Source organism: Monodelphis domestica, chromosome 5, assembly GCF_027887165.1.
Source record: "Monodelphis domestica isolate mMonDom1 chromosome 5, mMonDom1.pri, whole genome shotgun sequence".
In the NCBI taxonomy this organism is placed as follows: domain Eukaryota; kingdom Metazoa; phylum Chordata; class Mammalia; order Didelphimorphia; family Didelphidae; genus Monodelphis; species Monodelphis domestica.
In genome coordinates, this window is record NC_077231.1 from 46,338,830 (window position 1) to 46,361,544 (window position 22,715).

Below are 22,715 nucleotides of genomic sequence, written 5' to 3' on the forward strand. Positions count from 1 at the left end.
TATCCTCCTTCCCTCCTTCCTTCCTTCCTTCCATCCACCTTCCTTCCTATCCTTCTCCTTACCTCCCATCCTTCCTTCCAAATCCTTCATCTCTCCTTCCTTCCTTCCTTCCTTCCCTCCTTCCTCCTTCCATCCTTCCTTCCGATCCTTCCTTCCTTCCTTCCTTCCTTCCTTCCCTTCCTCCCTCCTTCCTCCTTCCTTCCTTCCTCCTCCTTCCTCCTCCTTCCTTCCTTCCTTCCTCTCTTCCTTCCTTCCTTCCTTCCTCTCCTTCCTTCCTTCCCTCCTTCCCTCCTTCCCTTCCTTCCTTCCTTCCTTCCTTCCTTCCTTCCTTCCTTCCTTCCTTCCTCCTTCCTTCCTACCTCCTTCCCTCCTTCCCTCCTTCCCTCCTTCCTCTCCTTCCTTCCTTCCTTCCTTCCTTCCTTCCTTCCTTCCTTCCTTCCTTCCTTCTCCTTCCTTCCTTCCTCCTTCCTTCCTTCCTTCCTTCCTTCCTTCCTTCTTCCTTCTCCTCCTTCCCTCCTTCCCTCCTTCCCTCCATTCCTTCCTTCCCTTCCATCCTTCCTTCCTTCCTTCCTTACCTTCCTTCCTTCCTTCCTTCCCTCCTCCTCTTCCTCTTCCCTCCTTCCTCCTTCCTCTTCCACCTTCCTTCCTTCCTACCTTCCTTCCTTCCTTCCTTCCTTCCTTCTCCTTCCTCTTCCTTCCTCCTTCCTCCTTCCCTCCTTCCCTCCTTCCTTCCTTCCCTTCCTTCCTTCCTCCTTCCTTCCTTCCTTCCTTCCTTCCTTCCTCTCCTTCCTTCCTTCCTTCCTTCCTTCCCTCCTTCCCTCCTTCCCTCCTTCCCTCCTTCCCTCCTTCCTTCCTTCCTTCCTTCCTTCCTTCCTTCCTTCCTTCCTTCCTTCCTTCCTTCCTTCCTTCCTTCCTTACTTCTCTTCCCTCCTTCCCTCCTTCCTTCCTTCCTTCTTCCTCCTTCCTTCCTTCCTTCCCTCCTTCCTTCCTTCCCTCCTTCCCTCCTTCCCTTCCTTCCTTCCTTCCTTCCTTCCTTCCTTCCTTCCTTCCTTCCTTCCTTCCTTCCTTCCTTCCTTTCCTTCCTTCCTTCCTTCCTTCCTTCCTTCCTTTCCCTCCTCTATCTCTCTGTCTCTTTTCTCTCCCCCTGTCTCTGTGTGTCCTCTCTCCCCTTTCTCTCTCTCTCTCTCTCCCTTCCCCCCTCTTCTCTCTCTCCCCCTCCTCTGACTCTGTGTCTGTTTCTCTCCTCTCTGTCTCTCTGTCTCTTCTCTCTCCTCCTTCCCTCTCTCCTTCCTCCCCTCCTCCCTCCCCCCTCTCTCCATATATACATTTTATATACATATATAGAAACAGACAAATTGGACACAGATATGGATAGCTGTATAGACATATAGATATATATCATATGGCTAGATAGCTATGCCTGTGATAAATCTCTAGCTCTAGTTCTGTCTACCTGGGGAAGCTAGTTGGTACAGATAAAATATCTTAGCCCTGAGGTAGTCATCACCCCCAGGAATCGAATCTTTGAGTGGTGGTAGGGGATGGACGTGAGTAGTCTTGGAAGTGGTGCTACAAAAAAAGAATACTATGTGGGCTAATTTGATGAGAGTGAGTGAGGAGGAATAATATGTAATGAGAGATTTGAAAGATAGGTTGGATTCAGATTGTGTAGGACTCTAAATGGTGAACCAAGAAGTTAGATCTTATTTTAGAAGAGAGAGAAAAACTGAAATTTCTTTTTTTTTATTTAAACATTATTTTATTTGGTCATTCCAAACATTATTCACTGGAAACAAAGATCATTTTCTTTTCCTCCCCTGCCCCACCCTCCCACCCACCTTTCCTCTCCCATAGCTGACTCACTGGTTTCCGATTCCACTGGTTATCACATGTGTTCTTGACTCGAACCCATTTCCCTGTTGTTGGTATTTGCATTAGAGTGTTCATTTAGAGTCTCTCTCAGTCATATCCCCTCTGAAATTTCTCTTAAAAAAACTATTTAAATAAAATAAATTATTTATTTATATTCAATATTTTCTATGGCCACAGGATTTGTGTTCTCCTCCCTCCCTGCTTTCCTCCCACTCTCAGAGCTGACAAGCAATTCCCCTGGGTTCTACATGTGTTATCATTCAATACCAGTTCCATATTATTCATTTTTGTAAGAGTCATCTTTTTAAGCCCAACCCCCAAAGCCTATACCCATCTAAACAAGTGATCAATACTATGTTTTCCTTCTGTGTGAAACACTAAAATTTCTTAAGTGGAGGAATGATATGATCAGACCTATTCTTTACAAATATTAATTTGGCACTTGTGTGAAGGATGGATTGGAGAAGCAGAGAGGACCATTAGGAATCTCTTATAATAATCTAGGTGAGAGGTGGTAATGACTTCAGAGGGTGATCATGGGACTGGAGATAAGAGATGCTGTAAAGCAGAATCAATAAGATTTGACATCTGATTGGCTATGGGGCCCAAATGAAAGGGAAAAGTTGAAGATTGACAAAAAACTGGGAAATTGGAAGCATGGTAATGTCCCTGGGAGAATTCAGGAGTTCTGAAGGACAGATTTTGAAGAAAAGAGGAGTCCTGAGACAGGGAAGCATTCCATTTTTAAAGAATAGCTAGCCTAGTATTATTTTGACAGTAAAAGAGGTCTGGCCCTGGGGCCCCTATTTAGTCATTTTGCTTTTGTAAACACATCTGGAATCTTTCTGCTTTCCCCAAAAGGTATGTACTCTTCTACTCTATAATAATGACATGCAATTATTCTACCTGTTTGCAAGCTCCCTAATCCTTTCTCATTTCCTTTATAAAAAAGCACTTGACTTTAGGTAATCCCCAACCTGTATAGCATCTCTCTCTTGCTTGGATTTCATTGGGTCTCACAATTAAAATAGATCTATTAGACACAAAGTGGCTGAATTCTAAGTCATCAAAAAGGAGCAATTCCAGAAATGAAAGAAAGGGTTTAGGCATCTCTGAGAGATCTTTGAAGTGTATTGGGGGAGGCAAAACAACCAATACAGAATCAATGACATTTTTCCCATCACTTACAATGCTTCTATTTCAAGAATGACATACAAGAAAAACTCCTTCCTCATCTCCTACAGGGTCTCTCTTATTGGACACTTTTTCACTTTGGCATTTTTAGACTCCCAGCCCCCATGGAGAAATAATCTGGTTTCCTGTAAAACACAAACACATGCATACAAACTCTTAAAACCCCAAGATGAATGCACTTTGTTTTGTATAGCACAATAATTTCCTGACTAATTCCCTTCTCTAATTGTTCTTGCACACCCCGAACCCTTTCTGAAAACAAAGAAAACCAGTTAAGGAAAAGCCAACAAATAATTTTATCTGTTACCATATCTGCCATATTCCAATGGAATAAAAACTTTAACTTTTTAAAAGGAGGAACTTAACAGACATAAAAAACCTGAACTGTTTGCACACAAAGAACAGAAAAAGAGGATTATATACAAAAGTATGAACTTCATTATGTACAGAATTTTAAAAAAAATGTATATTTAACTTAACACAACAGAACTTCCCTCTTTGTTTGTGTTCTATTCCCAATTTTCTTCTGAGTATTTTTAAACTGAGTATTTTAAACATTTAAATGATGGTCTATTCTTTATTTTATTATTATTATTTTTAAAAATTATTTTCATAATTCACTCACTACTTTTCCCTGTTTCTCTTGTCCCATAAAAGTCCCTGTTGTTGTTGTTCAATTGTTTTCAGGCATGATTCTTCATGACCCCATTTGGAGTTTTCTTAACAAAGATACTGGAGTGGTTTGCTATTTCCTTCACCAGCTCATTTTACAGATGAAGAAACTGAAATAAACAGAGTTAAGTGACTTACTCAGAGTCATATAACTAGTAAGTGTCTTGAACTCATATCTTCCTGACTCTAGATCTTGAGCTCTAATGCCTGGCCATCTAGCTGCCTACAAAACTGAATGTAATGACTGAAATGGAGAGGCAGTATATATTAAATTTAAGTTCATTTATTAATTGTCTGCTCAAGCAAACTAAACTAACCAGTAGATTCCCTCCATAATCCAAATGGACAGAGCTCAAGTAGGGCAAAAGAGTCTAAGTTCTTGTGGCTCAGTCCACTATATACCCCTTTGTGGTGCTACCACTTGGCCCTCCCTAAGACATTTCTGATTGGGAAATAATCACTGAGAAGATGGACCTATAGACCCCAACCCTTCCCTCATTACTTCATCACGGGAAAAGGGGGTCAAGGATGCCAAGAAACTTCTTTATCTTTTATCCTTTATCCTTTACCACATGGTCAAGTCACTGCAATCCAAAATGGCAGCTGGAGCTTGTTGAGCTTGTTGACTTCATCACCCCAAAGAGTTTTTCTTTACAGATAAACAAGGAGCAGATCTCCACCAAGCCAATAACAAAGACCAGTCCAGTGAGAAGTCCAGAGGTCAGGAATAAATGACTAACTTCAAAGTTAGGGCTGGCCTTCGAAACTCAAGATTTTGCATAAAAATTATTATAGTTCATTATTAATTTTCCACAGTCCTTACCTTGTAACAAATGGATATAGTGGAGCAAAACAAATCCACCTGTTGACCATCTGTAAAAATACATGTCTCATTCTGTACCTTTCTTTAGTCACTTGTGTCTTTGCCAGCAGGGAAGAGGCTTGATTCATCATCAGTCTTCTGGGGTCATAACTGACTGTTGCATGGATCTGAGTTCTTCAGTTTTTCAAGGCCATTTTCTTTTACCATTCTTAGGTAAAGTCACTGTAGAAAGTGTTCTCCTTAGTCTGCTCACTTCATACATTCATACAAGTCCTTCCAGGTTCCTTTGAATCTGTCCCTCTAGCTTTTCCATCTTGTCTTTCCTGTTTCGCCTTTCTAGGTACTATTATAATGCTTGTAACTAGGTTTAAAAAATATGCTGCTTTATTTGGGCTCATTGTGGGTTACTTTCTTCTTTGGGGTTCACCCATCAGCCATCGCTCAGTGCAAGGCATTTCTTCATAGCTTTTGTTGTTTGCTTTGGTTTACTTCTATCAGCAGACTCAGTGTCCAGATTGAGAGAGTGGCATATTGCAATGGATCCTGAATCCTGGATGCTGTGGGTGGGCCCTCCTTGGTCTTGGTGGCTAAAACTAGGTCTCACTTTCTGTAGATATTGTTGGACCTCATCTCTCTCTCTAGGAAGTTTAGCTCCAGGTTGCCCAGATGCTAGGTTGGTTCTGATCTACCTCATTGCTACTTGGAATCTTTCTTATGGGCTTCTTCCCTTCTGGCTGAGACTTTTCTTCTCCTTTCATGTGGGGTACAGCATTGTGCAGGAGCTTTGAGGCGAAACCCAGGTTTGGGACAGGCTCCCTTTTGGAAGAATCCAAGACTCCAAAATTAGCTTAAAAATAAAAAGAGAAATTTATTAATTTGGGGGTTATGTTGAATGGCCGGGAAACAGATGCAAGAATCGACATTGCCTCCCCAAGGAGATGGGGTCTGGGGGTTTTATGTGCTCCTTTGACAATAGGGGTTACAGGATGGTCGGTGGGGAGAAGGTGGGGTGGGGTGAATGAGGAATGAGGTAATTCCTTGATTGGGTTGGGGTGGGGTGGGGTATAAGGGATGATCTGTGGAATTCAAGGGCTGATTAGATGGTGGAACTAGAAGGTGCATATCTATGTTAATTGAAGATCTAGGAGGATGTTTCTCTCAGGGACCAGAAAGGAATTTCTCATGTCCTTTTTGATCTGGAACACTTCTGGAATTTGGTGTGTCCAGAGGGAAACTCTGGATCCCATGCCAAAAGCTCTCTGGTGATGCCTTCTGGTTGAGTTCTTTTTGGTACCCTTCTTCTGGTATAGAGCCACCCTACCTTTCACAGACCTTAATTCCCTTGCCAGTTGTAGTAGGATTCTGGTAGTTCTGAATGAAGTGGGGGAGTGTACAGCTGGTTCTTTTTATTTTTGGTTACCTGGTTAATTTTTAGAGCTTTCCTGGGGTGTTTGTGTGAGATCTGGGCTCCTTTCCTGGCTTTTAACATCTTACCTCCTTATCTCTCTCCCTACCTCCTCATACTGGGTGACCTCCTTTAGCAAGGCATTCCATCTCCTGCCTCCAGGCATTTTTACTAGCTGTATCCCTTATGCCAAGAACCTCCCTCCCCATCTGTCTTTGTTTTTCTGTCTGTTTGTATCCCCAGCTCTTAGCACAGGCTCTTAATACATGTTTATTGATTGATTCTCATTTCTCCTGTACATATCACATCTGAACATAGTTCTTTGCATGATATCTCCTCCATGAGACTATGTGCTCCTTAGATCAGGGCTGTCTTTTATCTTTCCTTGTAGTTCCTAAGGGCTTAGCATAGTGACTGGCACAAGTTTATAGACTGACCAACGGACTCCTGGACATCCTATTCCCATGATCCCATACGTTTTAAATTTCTAAAGCTTTTCCACTTATTTCCCCCCCTTCCATTTTCCATCCTGGGCATCAGAATGAGCTATATCTGTTTATTATTCTAGAAAGCTTAAAGTTGAGCAATATTATATAATAGGCTTTATTTAACTTAATGGACATCAAAAAACTTTTTTTTCCCTAAAATAGAAAAGGAGGAACAATTCATACTCAAAAGTTCTCTTTAACAAAATGACCAATATGGAAAAATGTTTTACTCTATAAAATCTACACTAGATTACTTGCTGTTTTAGGGGAAAGGGAGGGGAGGGAAGGAGGTGTGGAGGGTGAGAACTTGACTCAAACTTTTTTTTTTCTTAAAACCCTTACCTTCCATCTTGGAGTCAATACTGTGTATTGGCCCCAAGGCAGAAGAGTGGTAAGGGCTAGGCAATGGGGGTCAAGTGACTTGCCCAGGGTCACACAGCTAGGAAGTGTCTGAGGTCAGATTTGAACCTAGGACCTCCCGTCTCTAGGACTGGCTCTTAATCCACTAAGCTACCCAGCTGCCCCCTTGACTCAAACTTTTAAAAAAGGTTAAAAATATTTTTTATGTAATTGAGAAACAAAATAAGAGATTATTAAAACAAAGAAGCAAATACAAATTTAAGCTTGTTAGAAAGTTTCACTTGAAAGTTTATGAAAAAAATTCCCCCTTTAATAGAAAGAGAAATTATATTTTCCCAAATAAAAATTCACATTTCCGATAAGGATTTATTTTGTGGTGACCACAGGAAGACGTGTCCTGGCCATGTGAGCCTGGACAAATCACCCAACAGCTCAGTTCCCAAGGAAACCGAAGACCATGAATGTAGAACAAATGCCAGTCTGCTTTGGTCAAGGGAGTTTCCTTATTAATAGTTCCTCATACCAGTGAAATCTGAGGTCCTAGTAAAAAAAAAATCATCCTGGGAAGAATTTTAGTATGTTTATGTATGGAAACTAAAATGCAATGATAGTTGAACTAATGAAACTAGAATCTTTAAGAACCTATCGATGCTTAGGCAGAAGAGAAGACTTAAGAGGTACTAATAGCTGTCAGAATAGTTGAAGGATTGTCAGATACAACCAAAGAACCAACAAATCTCTGAGTTAAAAGAGACCTAAGAGTTCATTTAGGAGCAGCTAGGTAGAACAGTAGCTAGAGATCCAGGCCTGGGGTCAAGAGGACCTGGATTCAAATCTGATTCAGACATTTCTAGCTGTGTGACCCTGGGCAAGTCACTTGACCTCTATTTCCTAACCCTTTCTACTCTTTTGTCTTAGATACTAAGGAGGTGCAGCTCAGTGATTTGAGAGTTAGGTCTAGAGGATGGAGGTCCTGATTTCAAATCTAACCTCAGACACTTCCTAGCTGTATAACTCCCATTGCCTAGCCCTTACAGATCTTCTGCCTTGGAACCAATATGCAATATTGGCTCTAAGATGAAAGGTAAGAGTTAAAAAAAAAAAAAAGAACTGATACTAAGAAAGTAAGCTTTTTTTTTTTTAAAGAGTTAATCTAATACACAGTTTAACTATATCAAGAATCCTATTTAGTCTCTGCTAAGTCACCTCTATTTATAGAGGAGTCACTATTGTCAAAGGCTGTCTCTTCTATTTTGGGTTGATTCTAATTGGTAGGACTGTTTTCCTCACATGGTTGAAATTTATCTTCTTTTTACTTCTACTAACTGGTCACAGTTTGCTCTGTGAGTCCATCCCCCACTTACCCCAATATCCAACTGATTTCCTTCTGTATCTGAGAACCCTTCAAATATTTTGACAGCTATTAGTACCTCTTAAGTCTTCTCTTCTGGCTAAACATCTCCAGGTCCTTAAAACTTTCTGTGGTATGTGTAGCAGGTTAAAACTGTTTCTCTCTCTCTCTCTCTCTCTCTCTCTCTCTCTCTCTCTCTCTCTCTCTCTCTCTCTCTCTCTCTCTCTCTCTCTCTCTCTCTCTCTCTCTCTCTCTCTCTCTCCTCCCCCTTCCCTTCCTCTCTCTTTCTTCCTCCCCCCCCCCCCCACTTCTGTCTCTCTGTCTCACACACACAACACACAGATGTGAGGACTATTAGCACAGCTTAACTTTCATCAGTTCTTTTATTAGGCATACAACATTGCTGTCTCAGACTGAGTTTGAAGTCCATTAGAGCCTTTGGGTATTTCCCCCTGTTTCTCAGGAGCAGTTTTGTCTCCTTCCTGCTCCTTCCCCATCCCCATTTAGATCGAGTATGGGACTTTACATTTATCAATGTGAAATTTCAACGTTTCAGATCCCGAGTTGGAAGGGAACTCCGAGGCGAGTTAGCTTAGGCTCGGCTTGCCCAGGATCCCCTCTAGCACAACCCCCCACCTCCACCCCTGTGGTCTTCAAAACTGAAATGCCCTCCAGTTGGTTGGGGCTGATTGTCCCAGCTAGATCAAAAGCATCATGGCTTTGAACCTAATGGGCACTTAATAATTGCTTCTTGACTGACAACAGAATGAATCATGGTTTCTCATCTTCACCCGGCGAGTGCAGAGGAGGGAGCCCTGCTGCATACCATTCTAATGGCCGGGCTAAGGAGGATGGCCTCCAGACAGAACTCTCCGCGCTGGAATGTTTGCCATTTCCTGTATCCCCACCGGCCTTTGGGGTATAACCGATAACCTTCCCAGGTGAGAGAGATCTCGGGCAATGATTGCTCCAGAGCAAGGACCCATCCTCTCGGCATCCCCATCCCCTTGAACCGTGGCTCGCAAGCCGCAGCTACTTAATGTTTTTTGATTGTTAGGAGATGCTAATTAATGTTGGTTGAACTGAATTGCGCCGCATTCCAAGGCAGTGTGTCATGCATACACATACCCATTACCGTTTATGAGTCACTTTAACTAGAGCCAAAGTCCCTTGTGAAATGTCAGATGAAGGGGTAGGACTTGTTAGTAGTCTCAGAGGTCCCTTCTGGCTCAGGATCTATATATGATCTTATGTAAATATAATGTCCTTAATACATGCATGTGAGTCACATGGACTAAATTTGAGTCCAGGGCTTTTTATCTCTTATGGGATGTAAATTGTGAAGGTTAGACTAGATGGTCTCTGAAAAACAGGGGCTATTTTCCCCCCTTCATATTTCCAGGGCTTGGCATAGTCTCTGACACACACTAGGTCTTAAACAAACAAAACCCCTTACCTTCTATCTTAGAATGGGTACTAAGTATTTCTTACAAGGTAGAAGAATGGTAAGGGCTAGGCAATTAATTGGGTTAAGTGACTTGTCCCTAGTCACATAGGAAGTGTCTGAGGCCAGATTTGAATGCAGAAACTCTCATCTCCAGATCTGGCTCTCAAACTACTGAGCCACCTAGCTGCCCCCACAGAGTAAATCTTACTAAATGCTTGTTGACTAGATTCTTGACTGACAAGACCTGGAATCAGGAAAACCTGAGTTCAAATGCAGTTTCAAGATACTTTTTACCTCTGTGATCTTGGGCAAGTCATTTAACCTGTCTGCATCAATTTCCTCAAATGTAAAATGAGGATAATAATAGCACCTTTCTTCTAGGGTTGTTTGAGAATCAGATGAGGTGTTTGTAAAGTGCCTGACATAATAGGCATTCAATATTTGTATTTTCCTTTCCTCCTCCTAGATCTATGTTTCTTTTTTTCTATGTTTCTTTTTTCTTTATTTATTTTATTTGGTCATTTCCAAACATTATTCATTGGAGACAAAGATCATTTTCTTTTCTCCCACCCCCCCTTTCCCCTAGCCCACGGGGGATTCCACTGGGTATCACATGTGTTCTTGATTCAAACCCATTTCCATGTTGTTGGTATTTGCATTAGATCTATGTTTCTATGCACATTATTGTGTATGCTTCCCACTTAGCACAGTGTCTGGCACATAGCAGGTGCTTAATAAATGCCAATTGATTGATCTTACTCAGATAAACTAACTGTGAAACTATCCAGCTAGATGGTCACTGAGGTCTCTTTTGCTTCTACATCTATGATCTTAACTCAGAGGGGCCCATGCAGCATAGTTATTTCTAGCAAGTCCCCATTTTGTAGGTTGATTAATTCTTTCCGGTACTTTTTTGGATTTAAACAGACTTAGGAGCTCCCTGACATTGGCAAGTGTGGCCCCAAGTCAAGAGATCGGGAGAGCAAGGATGCTGGGTTCCTCTAGACACAGCCCCATGGCTGGAGATGGAAGGTCCTTGGTTCAAATTTGTCCCCAGACCTTTCCTAGCTGTGTGACCCTGGGCAAGTCATTTAACCCCAACTGCCTAGCCCTTTTCGCTCTTCTGTCTTGAATCGATTATAAGAAGTTAAGAGTATTTAAAACTTTTTAAATAAAAAAAATGTGGGTCTCATCCACATCTATGTATTTCCTTTAATGGTTATTTTTCGATCTTTGCCTTCCCCGCCCCCCAGAGAAGTTTAATAGTCGCGATAAGAAACCTTCAAAGAAAAAGCCACTTTTAGAAAATACATTTTCCTCCGAACAGTTCCTGGAAAGAGGATGGAGGACGGAGGGAACGAGTGTCTTTTCTCTCCATGCTGGAGGGATGCTCTTTGCCTCTCCTCGTCTAGCTCAGAGGAGTCCACGCCGCACAGTTATTTCTAGCAGCCCCCTTCCTATAGGCGGAGGAGTTCTTTCGGGTGCTTTCTTTTTTACTTGAACACTCTTCGAAGCTCGGGTGACATTGGCAAGCCTGGCCCCAAGTCAAGAGAGCTCTGCGCCGACTCGTGACTGTTCCCGGGGAAACCACCCCAGCCAGCCCCAGACACCTGGGGCCCAATGAACCTGCGGTGCCCGGGGCGCGTGCAGGGAACTCCTCTTGGCGCCAGGGGGCGTCGAAGCCCTCTTGGCCCTCGGGACAAACAGGGCTGCCCTGCCCCTCCACTCTAAGAGGGAAAGGGAGTCAGGTGGGGGGCGGGGTAGGGCGGGGTGGGGAGTTTGGTCCCTCTTGCCGGCTCCGGTCCCCGCGGCGCAGGCGCAGTGTCCGACTCCTCCGCCGGCTTCCCCCAGCGCAGTGCGCCGAGCTGGGCCAGAAGCGGCGCGGCGTCTGCCGAGGATAGCTGTGGCTCTTGCTTCCTTCCTTGCGCCCCGGCTGCTCGTGGCTGGTGGTGGAGGGGGGAGTCTCTCTGCGGGGGGTTTCGGTCAGGTGAGTATCGGCTGAAGCCGGAGGGGGAGGGGGAAGAGGGAAAAGAGGGAGGGGGAGCGCGAGTCACAGCACCGCCCCCTCTGCCTCCGCCCGCCCGCGCCTCCGCCCCCCGAGGCTCCGCTGGGGAGGTGAGGAGGTGCGGGTGGAGGGGTCGATCCGCGCTGCCGCACCCGCGACTGCCGGGGGCCTTTTCCAGGCGCCCACCTCGCAAGCCTCGGCACTTGTGCCACCGCCTCCCTGGGGAGACTGCGGCGCCGGGCGGGCTCGGGCAGTGCCTCCCGCGGGCCCCTCGCCTCGCTCCGCCGGCGGCTGCGGTTACTGATTAACCCCCCGCTGGGCCAGGGACGCCCAAGGTGAAGTTTGAGGCAGGCTCTGAGAGGCGTGCACGGGCGCGCAGCGGGGGGACAACCTGGCGGCGGGGAGCAGACGCTCTGAGCGGCGGGTTCTGTGCTTGGCGCTGTACAGACCAGGGTCTGGCAGCGTTAAGGATCGATCATGGCTTGGGAAGATGAGGGCTGGGAGAGCTCCAGCCTCCCGGGACTGGGGGAGGACCGTGTCTGAGTGGGGGTGACCCGTGTCAGGAGAAGCCCTCCCGCCCCCAAAGTACCATTACTTGCTAAGGTTAAGGTGACTTGTCGGGGCAGAGAGCCAGGCCTGGAGACGTGACCCTGGACTAGCCCCCACTGCCTAGTCTTCACACAGCTCTAATGCCTTGGAACCCCCCCGCCCCTCCCCCATTCTGTGTATCACTTCTAAGATGGGGTTCAAATCTGGCCTCTGACGCTGGGCAAGTCACCTGACCCCAGTTGCATAGCCCTCACTGCTCTTCTGCCTTGGAAATCATCTCGATTCTAAGGCATATTCGAACGAAGGGGTTTTTGTTTGTTTTAAATAAAGTGACTTGCTCAGAGTCACCCAGCAGCCCCAGAGGACTTGGAGCCCTTCTCTTCGTTGGGTCTGCTTGTCTTATATGCATTCATACTAGAAAGAGCACCCTGGCTCAGAAGTAAAAAGACCTGGATTCAGATGCTGCGTCTGATAATTAAAACCTGTGTGACTGGGCAAAGGAACTCAAACTCTGGGCTTCAGTGTCCTCCTCTGGGAAATGAAGAGAAAGGGTTAGGATAGCGGAGCTCTCTGGGCCCCAACTCAGCATAGTTGGCTAGAAACTCTTGTTTCATTGGGGTAGAAAATCCTTTAATAATGAAGATAATCCTGCTTTCCTCTGTTGTAGCCTCAGAGCTGACTAGCTTAGTGAGGGTTTGTGCCCTCCCCTCCCCCCTTCCTAGGGCCACTGCACGGCCGACACTAACTGGAACTGGCCTGTGTATGAAGGTGAAGCTCGAACCCAGGTCAGGTTCCCTACCCCACTGCTCGGTGTTGCCTGGACTGTGACACAGCCCCCTTTGGGGATAAAAGAGAACTTACTAACCTGTGCCCACATGCTAAGCTCTCCATAGTTTTCATAAAGAATTTCAATTTTTCAGACTTCGTGTTCTTTATTTATGACTCCTTTTAAGTTACAGTTATTTGGTGAGATGAAGTCACTAAGGCTTAAAAGTAACTCTACTGAGGTTTCAATGAATCAGGTTCCTGGAGGGGGAAAAAACCCAAAGCTTTTAATCTCAGAAAACTTTTCTGAAGGGGAGAAGGTGAGTAAAGAGGAAAACCACAGACATAAACTTGTAACACTGACATTTCAGCCCTGATGTGACTTTGTATAATTTTAGGATGAGAAATCTGTAGAATGATGGCTTACTGGTTTCCCTCGACATGGAGTGTGATAGGTGAGAGGCTAACTCCTGAGGTGATCTGCATCTTTCAGTCCCTGAGGGGAAGGCAGTCTTATTTTGGAGGAAATTTAGCAGTTGTTATTTACTACTATATTGATCCAGTCTTTGCCTCATTGTCACCTTCTGTGCAAAGTGGTTACATAATTTGTAGAGAGCTAATAGGATGTTCCAAACTCCTGGGTGACTAAATGTGTGTTTTCTTAAGGAGCACCTTGGTTTTGCCTTCTTATTTTGTTACTCCTTTTTTGTTTATAATTTATGTTTTGTTTACTTTTTCTTAATTTTAATTTATTTTTTAATGATGGTTTGGTCACAAATGTGAGGAAAAATAGCCTGCGTTTGGAGACCAATAAACATTTGATGCTGTTAAATGTTATACCAGTTTTATAGGGTCTTGTTGTGGTAACATTTGTTATTTATTATACTGTGAGTGTCAGTGTTACTTGCACAGAATTTGTATTCTCAGAAATATGATGGTTTAGTAATGCTGTATGATGCTAAGTGCTTCAATTGAATTTTTTATTAATCATTATTGTGATTATAGGGGTAGTTGTCCTTCTTACTCATAGAGGACCAAAGTGGCATCATTAAGTAAGGCAGAGTTGCACAAAGTCAGACAGTCTTACTCTTATTCAGTCTTCGAAGGCCAGTCGCAAGACAAAAGACATTTATTAGTAAAGTATTTGAATTCCTCTAGAAGAAAAAATAACTCCTTTTTGTTTTTGTTTTTTAGTTATCCCCCCCCCCCAAAAAAGAAATACTGCTATGCTTCTTTTTGGATAAAAAACTTTCTGGCATATCCATTCATATATGTATTTTATTACCTGAGTTTTATCACATGATAGTTAATATTTGAAGGAAAAAGAAATAAATAACTGATGATAGCTCTTATGTGAAGAGTAATAATTTATATTGTAGTACCAAATAACTCTTTACATTTCATTAGAATAAACTTAATGTGAGCAGTATTTTAGATAACTCTGCTTTTTAAAAATTTTAATAGAGTATACAATCATTTGTAAATCAGTGTCCTAAGTTCATATGTTTCATTTATGAATTACTAGTGATGGATGTAGTTGAATGTTGAATCTGTCATAGGTTTATAGATGATTTAGAGCTGGAAGAGATGTTAGAGGCAATCTAGTTCAAATCCCTTATTTTATAATAAAATTAAAGAAAAGTGGACCCCAGTGAGGCAGAGGCAGGTTGCTCAAGATGGTTGAAGAAAAAGAGCCAGAATTCAAATCCAGATCTTCTAAGGATAAGCTCTGTGCTCTTTAGATAGCTAAATTCTTCTCCCTGCAACTCTTATACCTACTTTTAAAATGGCAAAATGAATATACATTGTGTCTTCTTTTCATCCTGTGTGATTCTTATTTGTGCCTTGGTGTAAATTCTCTATAGAAAAGCTGTGCCCATGTACTAGAGATGAGTCCTCTTTTTAAAAAATATTTCACTGATACCAATGTTGTGCTAGGATTGTCAATATTCTTTTGTTTTCAAAACATTGGGGCCTCCCCTCCTATTCCAGTCACATCATCAACAGGCATTTTAGTCACATTCTGGGTGCCAGCCACTGTGTTACATGCTGAGGAAAAAAATCCCCAAAGCAAAACAGTCTTTACCTCCCAAGGAGTTTATACATATAATTATTTACAACTTACCCACAAAATAAATGCAAGACATTTTTGGTTCTTCCTACTATGTTTTTTTTTTAAATCAATTATCTCATCTGTCATCCTTAAGTTGATAAAGCATTTATTCAATGGTTTCTAATTACTAGGCTGTGGTATAAAATATAAGAGGGTGCCCTTCATTGAGAGTACCTAAAGATGAGCCTGAGGGTTGGAGAGCATGACCTGGAGGCCTGGTTCCTGGATAGATCTTAGCTCACCTGTCAGAGCCAGGGTCCTGGTCCAAGGTTTTGGTTAGGAAGTGATTAGTAATAAGCTGCCCTCCTATACCTGTTGGTGCCGTTCCATGGTCCTTTGTATTGTCTGCAATTCAAGCATTTTGAGCCCCTGATGTTTTATTGTAATTTGCATTTGTTGATGTTAAATAACTTTTTAAAATTTAAATTATTTTTTAAAAACCCTTACCTTTCATTTTAGAATCCATGCAGTATATTGGTTCCAAGGCAGAAGAGTGGTAAGGACTAGGCAATGGGGGTTAAGTGACTTGCCCAGGGTCACACAGCTAGGAAGTATTTGAGGCCAAATTTGAACCCAGGATCTCCTATCTCTAGACCTGGCTTTCAATCTATTGAGTCATCCAGCTGCCCCCTATTAAATGACTTTAAATCAAAGGTTCTTGACCTGAGCTCCTGGATAGATTTTAAGGGGTCAGTAAACTAGTAGGGGAAAAAATCCAAGTCTTTTTATTTTGGTAGACTTGGTTTCCTTTGTGATCCTATGTATTATGTGCATTTAAAAATATTATTTTGAAGAGTCCACAGAGCTTCACTGCTTAAAGTGTTCTGTAACACTGAAGGTGAATGTTAGGCTTGAATCCTGGGAGTCATCTTGGACTCCTCACTATCTCTCACTCCCCATACCCAAGTTGTTGGCAAAGCCTGTCAGTTTCACCTTTGCCACACCTCTTGTATTTGCCCCCTTCCCTCCTCTGGTTGGTGGCCCTCTGGTTCAGGCTCTCTTCACGTCACACCTGCTCTGTCACCAGAGCCCACTGCTCTGTCTCCCTGCTTTGAGTTTCTCCCTACTCCAATCCCTTCTCATTTAGCTACCAAAGTGATTTTTCTAAAGGGAAGCTCTGATCACGTCACTTCTCTATTCAGTAAACTGCAGTAGTTCCATTTTGCTTCCAGGATCAAATACAAGATGCTCTGTTTGTCCTTCAAAGTCCTTTACAACCTAGCTCCCTCCTGCCTTTCCAGGCTTCTTACTTACACCTTACTTCTTCCCTCCAGTGACACTGACCTCTTGGCTTTTCTAAGAACCAGCCACTCCATCTCTGGCTCCAGGCCCTTTCTCTGGCTGCTCCCCATGTCTGCAACACTCTCCCTCCTTCAGTCTACTGGCTGAACTCCCTGGTTTCAAAAATCCCTTTTATAAAAGCCTTCCTGCCCTCCCCCCAACATTCCAGTGCCTTTCCTCTGTCCATTATCCATAGATTATGGTGTATGTTTGTATGCATGTTATCTCCCCCATGAGATTGTGAGCTTTTTGGGGGCAGGGGCCACCTTGCCTCTTTTTGTATGCCTGGTATATAGTAGGCACTTGCCAAATGTTGATTGATGTCACAACAAAAACTAAGAAATAGTTTCAAAAAATACATGCTGCTGGACTTTCCCCCTAAACAATAAATTATATAATGCAAGGTTTACAAGGTCTTTATAATTAGCTAGCGAGGTAGGCCATACTTGTATTAATATTATTGGTGACACATTGAGGCTCAGGCTCTGGTTAAATGATTTGCCCAGAGTTATACAGCCCATGTCAGTACTGACCCTCAAACCCAGACCCTGACTTCTTAGTAAAGGACTCTTTAGAGTGTAACTATTTTTATGGTGTCTACCTTAAATGTTTGCTGGAAGTATAAGAGTATACTAGCAAACATTCAAAAGCACGTAAATTGTTAAAGTGCAACTTAAAATTAGATTTTGCAGCATTTTTAAGAAGCAAAATTCTAGCAACTATATGCTTCAACTTTTTTTTGTGATATAATTGGGACACATACATATATGTAAAATATATGCCTTTGACACCCGAAAACTGATTTTGCTTAAAAGCTGAATAAAACACTTCTTATAGACTATAAAAGTTTAGTTTTATTGTAATTTCCACACGATCAATAATTAAAATGTAAAAGTTAGTTTTATGAGTATCATTAGGTAGGATTGACTTTTCTCTTATAAGTTTTAGCTAGATTACAATATTTGTAAATATATCATAAATCATAAAGGAAGATTATTCCTTCCTTCTACCCCACTCCCAAACAAAATACCTATTGGTTTTTTTTTTTTGCAAAGTGCAAACCTTTTCATCTTTTATTACATTATATACCTTCATTTATCAGCTGGGTATTTATTCTATCATTATCTTCTGATAGCCTCAGTAAGCATTTGAAAAGAAATTCTTTGCTTACATTGTAGAACTTTTACCTTGAACTCATAAAAGAATTTCCATTTAAAAGAGCTGAAGTAATTTTTCAGTTATCTTTTTTATTTATTGGAGCATCCTCTGAAGGATGATGATAGGTTCAGACACTATTTTCACAGAAAAATTGAAGAAGAGAAATTAAATGAATTGCAAGAAATTGCTTAATTGGTTTATAGGTGGCCTTTTAGACTTGCTCCTTGTGACCGTCTTTTCTTTTAGAGTGACACTTGGAAAATACTGAGGTGCATTATGTAACTTTGTCACATCTGTAAGCACATTTGTATTTTGAGGTGGAGACAGATGTTGCCCATGAAGGTACACATCTGGCTGACAGTCCATGTGAATATTTGACCTGCTTCCAGGAAAGCAGGTCAATGTAATTCAGCATTTACTGAGCACTTTGGTTAAGGCACTGTGCTAGGAAATAATTGTGCACTCAGGGAGTTCATATTCTACTGGAGAATCAGATTATTTTCTATACCAAAAAGAGAATTTACAGGTAGTGATTGTATCAGAGCACTGATTCCCCGAAAGCTGGACCCGGAATCAGAACCCCTGGCTTCAACTGCCAATTCTGCCACTTAGTGGCTGTGTGGGTTTGGGGAAAAAACTGACTCAGCCTTTTTTCTGATCTTTAAAATGGAGAGGATGATATTGTCCACGCAGTGCTGTTGTGAGGATAAAATAGATGGCATATGTAAAATTTCTTTGTAAAGTATAAAACACTATTCAGGGACTACCTCTGTGTCAGAGTACTCCAATTTATGTCACTAACAAGACACTTTGTGCTGATACCTTTAGTAGGTGAGAAGGACTCTGAGTAACAGAATCAACCAAATGTGTAAACTAAGTGTCAGCATTCTCCAGACACCTCTGTGGAGTCATCATTCAGAAGTGTAAAATGGGTGCTTCAGACTGTGGTTGAAATGTATTGGGATGGCTTGAAAGAATGGTACATGCTTCTGGGCTCATATCAGGGAAGAAATTACACAAGGCAAAATACTTTGAGGGTGATGCTTTGGGAATACTTTGAGGGACCAGACACAGAAGTCAGCAGGAGGGTGCGGGAGTGGTACCAGAGGGACTAGTGAATTTCCTGTCCCTCCTTTGACCAAGTCATCAAAGAAACTGGGCGGGTAACAAATGAGGCATCTAGTAGGGAGTTAAAGGAGGATAAATTAGATATGCTCTCAAGTAAGGCATCTTCAGAGAGTAGGACCTTCTGGGGTGGAGAGAAGTTTGACTTCAGAATTCCATGAAGGCTCTGACCCTTGGGGGGCTCAGCAAAGAGCTACACCTATCTCAGGAAAACTTAATGAGAACTTTGGGAAGGGAGAAAACGTCCCTCCAACCAGTGGCTGTGAGATACTCTTAATTACATATAATTTCTAAGCTGGAGCCCACCTTTCCCTGGGCTGTCTCTGAATTTGTAGGAGAGTATGTCACAAGACTTTTTGGGAAGAATTTTTATTACAGACTATTCTAATTTTGCCACCCAGCTAATCCTAGCTTTTATCTTCAGGTTTATAAATTTAAGCATAGTAGAAAATGAAATTCAACGTAGAAATATAAATTAATGGACTAATGAGACTATTTCTTATTTTGGAAAGAAGAGACCTGGAAAACAAATGCTAAATGGACCCATAGGATGGTAATTTAAAAGAAGAACTAGGTAAGTTAATTGAAGTTTGACCTGTCATGAAAAAATGTTGACATTTGAGGTGTGTTTTAGAGATTTCTCTTTGTCAGATGCAGTGAGAAGTGCTTTGGGAATGTGTAATTAGAATTTCCTCCCCTAAACTCTGCCAGCATCCCACTTCCCTTCTCACAGAATGTCCTTAGGTTTTGGAGATAGTTTTTGTGTGACCCACCCTTCTTCCTGCAAGTCCCTGGAGATAGTTTTTGTGTGACCCACCCTTCTTCCTGCAAGTCGCTGGAGATAGTTTTTGTGTGACCCACCCTTCTTCCTGCAAGTCGCTGGGAAAGCTGCTTTTACTCAGGCTTTTACTTTTGTCCTTTTGTTTCTTCTACTTCAAGTGATTTTTAATAAATCTTATAAAATATAATACTTGGAGTTATTGGATATTAATTTTAATCTTACAGGAAAGAAAACAAGGATATGCATTTTTAAAAATGATAAATTATGTGGTTTAATAGAAATGGAGACTGACCTGCAGTTTTACTTGTATAGGGAACCTCTGCCTGTGGATGGCCCCACTGAAACTTCTCTGAAAATTAAAGAGTTTTAGAGAATGGCCTAGAGCTCTGAGACCTTAAGTGCCTTGTCCATGATCACATAACCAGGAATTGTCAGAAGGTGAAATTGAAATTCAGGGCTTTTGGTTTGGAGCTCAGCTCTCTAGCTCCTGTGCTACATATGCTGTTTCTCCAACCTGCAGTTTAATAAGCAAAGAAGAATCATATATGATGGAATACAAATATTTCCAGAATCCTTCTGACTTTGAAAGAGCAGTTACATTTGCAATCAGAAGGTGTGGATGGCTGTCTTGAGATGCTGTGGGCTTTGATGATCGAGTGTCACCAACTTTGGCAGTTGTATGGCCACCAATTTGCCCTACCAGACCAGATTAGAAATGGGACAAGTCAGAGTTCCCAGGCTGATCAGCAGTGGTTTCAGACCTTAAGTAATCCACTCACTTCTATCTTCAGTGAGATGGGGAGACCCAGTATGTTTTTTAAAGGAAACAACAAAATAATACTCATTCTCTAATTTAAAACATTGATTTTGCTAAACACTCACGCTCTCATATCACCTTCTTGTATCACTTACTATCAAATTCTTAGAAAGTATTACTTGTATCTGAGTCTACTTCACTGTTCATTCACTCCCTCATCCTGTTACAGTTTGGCTTCCATTCCTGCTGCTCTGTTAAAACTATTCCTTTCAGTTACTAAGGATCTCTTAATCATAAGCATTTAGAATGGAAATGGGCCTTATATTTATGATAGGATAGAAGAATTAAGATAGAAAGTTTAGAGGTCATAGGATCATAGATATACTTTTTTTTAAGTCGATTAGTCCATTGTTCATGACTCTTTGAAGTTTTCTCAGCAAAGATACAAGAACAGTTTGCCATTTCCTTCTCCAGCTCATTTTACAGATGAGGAAACTAGGCACAGCATGGTTAAATGACTTGCCCAGGATCACACAGCTGATAAATGCCTAAGATTGGATTTGAACTCCAGTCCTCCTGACTCCAGGGCAGGCATTATTCACTTTGCCTCCTAGGTGCCCCATAGATATAATAGAATTTATATGATACTTTAAGATTTGTAAAGTTCTTTACATTCAAGTTGAGTGACCTGCCCAGGGCCACCCAGCTAGTATATGAAGTTGGATTTGACCTTGCGTCCACCAGAATATTATCCATTGTAACATGTAGTTGCCTCATACAGAGAGCTGGAAGGGACCTGGAAAGTTATTTCAGTTTTGTTGAAAAAACTGAGACCTAAAGAAGAGAAATGGTTTATCCAAATTCACATAGGAGTAAGCTGAGATTTGAACCCAGTTTTGGTGTTTTCCCACCAGGTCATACTGCCTCTCATAATTTTGGTTTCCATTGAAGGTTAAGATTTATAAAACATTTCCTTACCACTTCCCTGTTTAAGTAGATAAAGAATCATTTTTACAGAAGAGTGTTGGGTCCAGAGTTGCTTGGTGACATGACCAGCATCTCATAGTGAGGGACATAGCTGGGACAGCATCCCAGACTCTAGTCTGATAATGGTGAATCTTTCAGAGGCTGAGTGCCCAAATTGCAACCCACACACTGAGTGTGAGCCCTCTCCTTATGCCAGACAGGGAAGTGAGGAAGCACTCCCACTGGGCTACTGGGCAGAGAGATTAGGGAAGTGAGAAATGTTCTTAGGCATGGATGGAGAGGGGGTAGGGAGCAGTCCCCTCTGGCATCCTCTGGCACATGTGCCATAGGTTCACCGACACAGCTATCATGTAAAGGCTTCATTTACAGATGAGAGAGTTGAGAGTATAGGGAGTGAACCGATGTCCCTGGGAGGACATAGCAGAACTTGGATTCAATTTAGCAACTGACTCATGTCCAAGGGTCCTTCCACTCTGCCAAGCTACTGTCTTGCCCTTGCCAAAGGTATTTTCTCTGTCTTTTGATCATCCATGATCTTTCTCAAGTGTTTGACCCTTGAATAGAATGAAGGAAAGAAGCATTTGTACAAAAACAGTGTGCAGGACTAGTGATAGAAATGACTTTACTAGTTTCTGTGTGCTCTTGTCCATCTTTCTTGAACTTTCTCCTTCTTTGCCTTCAGCAATGCTCTACTTTGCTGGTTCTTTAGTCTTTAGTTCATTTATTTCTTTACATTTTGTTACCTCCTAAGTGTGGAAGTCTGATCCTCCATACACACATCTCTCTACACTATCACTTTTCATGATCTTGGTGGATCCTGGAGATTTTTCATATGTGCATATAGTTATCAAATCTGTGTCTTTCCCCCTAAACACTTTTCATTTCTTTTTTTTTTTGCTCAGCATTTCTACCTGATTTTCCCATTAGCAAGTCTAAAACAGAATTTGTCATTATTGTCCCTCTTCTTTTAAGACTTTTTATTATGAAATTGACAATCAGCAAAGCATGAACAAAGGACAGAAAAGAAAAGATGGGTATGAACCATGAATCTATTATCCACAGCTTTGAAAAACAAAATACATATTTAACATGGTGATACTTGTGTCTCTTTCTGAACTTCTTACTGCATGCTTCCATAAATATTCCATTAATGATCTTTTCTTTTTTGTGTACCCCTCCCCCCAAACTTAATTTAATTGAATCAGCTCTTATTAGTATTCCCAGATTTCTTTACACTGCTCCTTTCCTTCTTAGGGCACAATAATATCTCATTACATTTATATGCCATAATTTTTTTAGCATATGATAGGCACTCACTTTCTTTTCAGTTCTTTGCTGTAAAGGATGTGCATACTAGAGAAGGAAATGGTAAACCATTCTAGTATCTTTGCCAAGAAAATTCCATGGACAACATGGGGTCATAGAGATTCGGACATAACTGAACAACAACAAATATGAAATTTAGTGAATTCTTGGGCATACTTTCAAATTGCTTTCCATAATGGTTGGACCCCTTCATAATTTTGCCAGTAGTACATTAGAGTACCTGAGTTCCCACAGCCCCTCTAGCAATGGACATTTT

At 42.0% G+C, this 22,715-nt stretch overlaps 1 protein-coding gene across 6 annotated transcripts in view; it reads left to right on the forward strand.

The window, feature by feature from the left end:
- Nucleotides 1–22,715, forward strand: part of RAB3IP (RAB3A interacting protein) — a 104,020-nt gene that overhangs the window by 33,487 nt on the left and 47,818 nt on the right. For 2 of the 6 annotated variants that reach the window (XM_056798453.1, XM_056798454.1), the window contains exon 1: nucleotides 11,720–11,952. The exons of 1 other annotated variant lie outside the window; for it this stretch is intronic. The gene's annotated coding sequence lies outside the window, so the exon portion shown is untranslated. Of the gene's footprint in view, nucleotides 1–11,236; nucleotides 11,600–11,719; nucleotides 11,953–19,120; nucleotides 19,183–22,715 lie in introns of those variants that run through there. 3 more of the 6 variants (XM_007503034.2, XM_007503032.3, XM_007503033.2) reach the window with 3 other exon arrangements.